This window comes from Dipodomys ordii, unplaced genomic scaffold (assembly GCF_000151885.1).
Source record: "Dipodomys ordii isolate 6190 unplaced genomic scaffold, Dord_2.0 Scaffold18, whole genome shotgun sequence".
NCBI classification, from domain to species: domain Eukaryota; kingdom Metazoa; phylum Chordata; class Mammalia; order Rodentia; family Heteromyidae; genus Dipodomys; species Dipodomys ordii.
The window spans coordinates 18,185,317-18,191,411 of record NW_012267234.1 but is presented as its reverse complement, the minus strand read 5'-3'; the positions used below and the strand labels follow the sequence as shown (position 1 = coordinate 18,191,411).

The 6,095-nt window shown below is 44.3% G+C and overlaps 1 protein-coding gene across 2 annotated transcripts in view; it reads left to right on the top strand.

The window, feature by feature from the left end:
* The first annotated feature begins 3,960 nt into the window (after positions 1-3,960).
* The window catches only part of Mbtps1 (membrane-bound transcription factor peptidase, site 1), a 39,901-nt gene continuing 37,766 nt past the window's right edge, over positions 3,961-6,095 (top strand). For both annotated transcript variants that reach the window (XM_013012899.1, XM_013012897.1), the window contains exon 1: positions 3,961-3,990. The gene's annotated coding sequence lies outside the window, so the exon portion shown is untranslated. The remainder of the gene's footprint in view (positions 3,991-6,095) is intronic.

The window sequence follows — 6,095 nt, the reverse complement described above, 5'->3', positions numbered from 1 at the left end:
CGCGGCGTCGCGGCTCGCGGGTCCGCGGGAGCCACCGCTCTCCGCGCCGAGTCGCAGAGCGGAGACTGCCTTCCTGGTGCTTCTGGGGGTTTGAACTGGGCCCCCGAGCCCCGGCCCCGCCCCCGGGCCGCGTCCGGGAAGCCCCCTTTTTCCAGCGTACGCTCCAGCGTTCTCACTCTACTCTCAGTGAAGGTGCGGCGTGGTGCGGTCGGCCCCGCGAGCCCCGCGGGACCACGGCCTGCCACCCCAGAGACACCCGGTCCCCGCCTGCCGTCGGTCCCCATTTCCGGCCCGTTTTCCCAGGGCTGCCGTTTGCACGCAGCATCTCCTGCCTGTGGCCTCGGGTCTGGCGGCCTTCCCGCAGAGCCAGGTGCCGAAGGCGCGTCAGTGCTCCTCCCTCGTTACTGTGGAAGGGCGTTTGTCAGCTGGAGAGCACACAGGTTGTTCAGCCACGCGGAACACTTTGCCCAGCAAAATGTTCTGCTCTAGTAGATGATGGCGGGAGCTGATGGCCCAATCCCACCTCTGTCCCTGAAGTCTCTCCTGAATCCCCAGACACCCCTTATAATCAAGGGTGGTTGTTTCTAAAAAAGTGAGCTCTAAGGCAGCGCTTGAAGAACCTTGGGAACACTAGGAATGAGTTTCATTATCGCTCCCAATTCCTGTGTTCTTTGGTTCTCTTCCATCTGTCTGGCTGGACTGCTGCCTTTCAATTTGTGTGGCTGCCACAGGGTGACAGACAAAGAGAGTAACACAACTAGAAGGACCTAGGCAGTGGCCTGCACCTCTCCCTCTCAAAGGGTTTATAGCAAGTTCTTACTTCAGGAGGGAGTCGTATTTATTAGCTGGTTGGTGAGCTGAAATACTAACAAGAGGCCAGAACTTAGGTTTGGTATTTGGATAAAAAGAGATGAAGGGTCTCTTCCCTTTCTTTGTCTTTGAGGCAGGTTTAGGAGGTGATTTAAAAAAAAAAAAAAAGGCCGGTATGTCTTCCTTTGTTGACTAGGTTGTTCTGACATGTTGCAGAGATCTTTTTGCTATATTTATTAATCTTGACAATGTCTTTTTGCTTAAAGAAATGAATTTAAAATGAGGAAAGTAGATAGTTTGGAGGTACTTCATGTGGCTGGTATTGCCAGATGATCAAAGGATAAGCAAAGGCTGCTAGGAACCAAGAGAAATACATGAAGGACGTAGGATGGCTATATAAATAACATAAAAGTCAATGACACAATAAACCCAGGGTTATCTGTTGACACAAGAGCTACAGTACAGGTCTCTTTCTTTTCTTTCTTCCTTTTTTTTTTTTAATATAGAACTAAATTAGACGTAGTAACATTCAGGAGGTTGAGACGGGATGATTTTGAGTTGGGGGCTATTTTCAGTCACATAGTGAGTTTGAGGCCAGCTTTGGTGACCTAGTAAGGCCCTGTCTCACAAACAAAAAAAACAGGGCTGGGAAGGTGGCTCAGTGGTAGAGTGCTTGCCTTGAATGCATGAGACCCTGGGTTTCATTCCTCAGCACCACATAAGCAGAAAAAGCCAGAAGTGGAGCTATGCTCAAGTGGTAGAGTGCTAGCCTTGAGCTGAAGAGCTGCAGGACAGTGCCCAGGCCCAGAGTTCAGGCCCCATGACTGACAAAAAAACAAACAAACACAAAAAACAAAGACCAGGTGTTATTGTGCATAACTGTAATCTCTGCTACTCAAGAGGTGATTCCAGTTCCAGGCCAGCCTGAGCAAAAGTTAAGGAGATCTCATCTCCTGTTGGTGCATGTCTGCTATCTTAGCTACAAAAGTTTGAAGAGTAACTGTCTGAAAACCAACTAGCAGGAAGTGTTGAGGGGGCATAACTCAAATAGTAGAGTGACTGTCCAATAAGCATGAGACCCCAAAACACTCACACATAACAAAAAACCCTACAACTTACTGATGGTCAGAATGTGCCAGAAGAAATAGTTCAATCAGACTTAAGTATATACCTTTATTTTAAGATTTTTAAGTATATACCTTTACTTTAAGATAGTATGTACTGACATTGCTTAATTGCTAGCCTGTTAAACAATGGTAATATTTCAAGCATGCAATTAGTTAGGGAAGTGGTAGCTATGTAGCTAGCTTTTAATTAAAGTGGTTAGTACCCTTGCATGGCTTAAACATTCATTCTTCCTGGAGCTATCTCAGTAACTAGCTTATTAGAATGCAAGGCTTGGCTTCATAATTAGATGATTATCCATCTGTGATACAAATAATGTCCTCTACCTGAATTAGGTCTTAAAAGTATTTCCAGATAATTTCCGATGTCTTTAAGTTACACCAAAAGTATAATCTTTGTGATATTCTTCTATTATGCTAATTATAAGTAAAGAATCTTAGAGCAGATATTAACTGACAGACAGGAAGACCATTTGTTTACCTAGGTAATAAATTTGCTTTATTTTGTCTCATTTTACACACATTCATCGTGTCTTATTTCTGGTACACGGGATTTGAACTATGTCTTTTTCATTCATTTAGTATTTGATGTCATTTTTTTTTTTTTTGGTGCTATTCCTCAGGATCTGGGCGCTGTCCCTGAGTCTTTTTTGCTCATAGCTAGCAGTCTACTGATTGAGCCATAGCTCCACTTCTGGCTTTTTGGCAAGTAAGTGGAGATAAGAATCTCACAGGCATAGGATTTAACTGCCAGGTCTTACTTCATATGGCGATCCTCACATCTCAGCCTCTCCTGAGTCGCTCATATGACAGGTGTGTTAGAGGAACAGTCAGGCTCATGAAAGATCTTCTTTTAGGTATTCCTTTTATGGACCTACAAGAGATCTTGTACATCAAGAATTCCTAGAAATTAAATCTAATTAGCCTTGGTAGATCCAGTAGCACATTAATTAGGCCCAAGAGAAGATGATATACCAATGGGAGCCAGCGAGATGGTGAACATTTTCAAAGGGTGCCTTTTTCTTAGGCTTCTGTCAGGACAGTTTAAAATTGCTGCACAGCATTCCCTAGTGTAGATGAACCATAATTATTTCAACCTTCCCTACTATTGCACATTTAGATGATCTCTAATTTTTCCCATTTTTATTGTGTCCTCAGTCGTAAGTGGTTATATGCTTTCAGGTTCACATGTTGGGATGGAGTTCAGAGGATTTTAGAAAGACAGGTTCCTCCTCCTAACTCTGTTTCCTCTGCAGACAGAAGGTTTCAGTTCCCAGCTAGCTTTCCCTCTTGCTAGCATGGCATGGGGTCCTGGGCAAGTGGCTTAGCTCCCCTGGGCCCGATATCTCTTCTGAAAATATTACAATAGCAGGCTGTTGTGATGATTAAATGAATTATACATGCAAATTACTTAGAATAGCACTGGCCAGATAAGAAATGATCCGTTAGTGTCAGGTTTTTGCTATTACTGGATTTATTAGGCCAAACCCTGAAGCTATGTACATTTTAAGGGTTTTGGAAAATTGCTGTTCTAACAAAAGTTCTAACAGATTTGTTTTTTATATTTACCAGTAACACATTAGGTTACATCTGTTATTAGGTTTGTTGAATTGTATTAGTTACTCATTTATTGGTGACAATATGATGAACTTGGAACCCTCACGCATACTAGGCAGGTGGTCCACCACTTAAGCCAACACCCCAGCCATTTTTGCTTTTGTTATTTTTAAAAATAGGGTCTCACTTTTGCCCTGGCTGAGCCCTTGCTTCTGTTTATGCCTTCTGTAGCTGTAGCAGGGATGACAGGTACAAGCCACCATGCCCAGCTAAAATTGGTTGAGGTGGAGTCTTCTGAACTTTTTGCCTGAGCTGGCTTAAACAGTGGTGCTCTCAACCTCAGCCTCTTGAATATCTAGGATTACAGGCATGAGCCACCATACATACCTGGCTTGAATTTGTTTTGTTTTGTTTTTGAGACAGGGTCTCACTTTGTAGCCCAGGATGGCCTGGAACTTGAAATACTCCTGCCTCAGCCTCCTGAGTCCTGGGATTACAGGTATGCACCCTCATGCTGTTTGGGTTAGCTGAATTCTTAAACTTATTATATACTGAGTACTTCAACTTTTTTTTTTAAGATGTCACTCTTATAATGTTAATCATACAAACCCAGGTTAATTTTAACAGGGTTTGTGTTGTGTGCCATTACTACTAGGGCTTGAATTCAGGGCCAGGGTGTTCTCACTTAGCTTCTTTTCCCTCTACCACTGCTCTACCACTTGAGCCATGCCTCAAAAGCTGTGCTTTTTGGTGGTTAATTGAAAGTAAAAGTCTTGGTTTTCCCTTCCCTGGGCTGGCTTTGAACCCAAATCCTCAGTTCTGTTCCTCCTAGGTAGCTAAGATTACAGTTGTGAGCCACCAGGCCTGGCCAAAAGTTTTCTTGAGTGTGAATGTTTCTAGAAGAAGTGCCATCTCCTTAGAATGAGATAGATGGTCAGCCCATGTCCCAGTTCCATGTCCATGGGTTCAATCAGTTGATAGTCAGATAGACCTAGGGAATAAATCATATTGGTGCTGATTGTGTAACTTTCTTTTGCTGTCATTTCTAGACAGTGCTGCATAACAACCACTTACATAGTATCTGTGTTGTATTAGATGTCACAGCCATCTAGTGATCATTTAAAATATTCAGAAGGATGGCAAGGTTATATGGAAACACTGCATCATTCCATTCATCCATCTAATTTTCATCATCTATTATTGGGGACTAAACCTTTGGGCTTTGTGCTTAATAGGCAAGCTCTCTACCACATGAGCTGTACCCAGTCTTTTTTTTTTTTTTTTTGGAGGGGGAGTGGTTGTGCAACTTGAACTCAGGGCCTGGATGCGATCCCTGAGCTCTTTTGCTCAAGGCTAGCACTCTACCACTTTGAGCCACAGCTCTACTTCAGGTTTTTTGAGTGGTTAATTGGAGATAAAAGAGTCTCATGGGGACTTTTCTGCCTGGCCTGGATTCTAATCATGATCTTCAGATCTCAGCCTCCTGAGTTGCTAGGATTACAGGTGCCTGGCTAGTCCTTTTGTTTTGGTTTTTTTGAAACAGGGTGTTGCTAACCTTGCTTAAATTGCCCTTGAGTGTATGATCCACATGATCCATCTGAGGAGCTGGGATTATAGGTGTCACTGTGCCTGGCAGTTGTTTTTCATTTCTGACTTCTTCCTGTTGCTTGTTAGTTATTAATATTATTTGATCAAACCAGCTTAGTCTTCCCTGCCATAATCCATTGCTTGTGCAATGCTGTCCTCATCTGCCCATTCTCCAGCTCCCTGTGTACCCCCTCTTTAGAACACCCACCTTCTTGTCCTCAGCATATGTATTCAGAAAGGGAGGAAGGGAAGAAGTTAGGATTTCGTTCCACATGTTCACACTGTGTACACACTCTGTGTGGCTTCAGCAAGCCTGTGTCAGGGCTTATGCATGCCAGCCTTGGTTCTGTGGGGCTCCTGGGAGGCTCAGTTGTTTACATGAATGACTAGAGGCAGTCTGCATTTTCAAGTACACTGGACAAGTCTGGGACTGACCTGCAGGACCCTCATGATCAGTACCTTCTCCAGTTGCACAAATCATTCCCCCATCTTTCTTCCTTCCAAATACACAATTTATCAGTAGCTAAATGCTATGTTTCACTTTCTGGGCTTCTTATCTGGAAGGTCATCTTTGAGGTCAGAGGTTTCTGCTGGGTTTATTCCCTGGAACAGGGCAACTCAGGCCAAGCTGAGAGCACTGGCTCTGCTGGCCACCCGTGGCTCTGTGTCACTCCTACACCTGGCCTTCCTAGCCTCTCCCCCTTCCACAGGGCCTTCCTCCAGCTCCTCCCCAGCTTACTTCCGCAGAAGCTGGCTGCAATGTCTCCCTCCATACATTCAGCAGGGACTGTGTCAGCTCAGCTTCCCTGATGCCCTAGTCTTAGCTCTCTGCCGTTTTCCTTTTGTGCTTTTGATTTGGCTGTGTGAGCTAGGGTCGGCTTCCTGTGCTGTATCCCACCTAGAGGAATCTGCCCCCGATGTACTTGTGTGCTCTGCAGCACCTGGCAGTGTCTGAACTTAGGAAGCACTAAAATTACATTGATTTTCTGGAACCCTCTTAAAGTACTATTTTTTTTT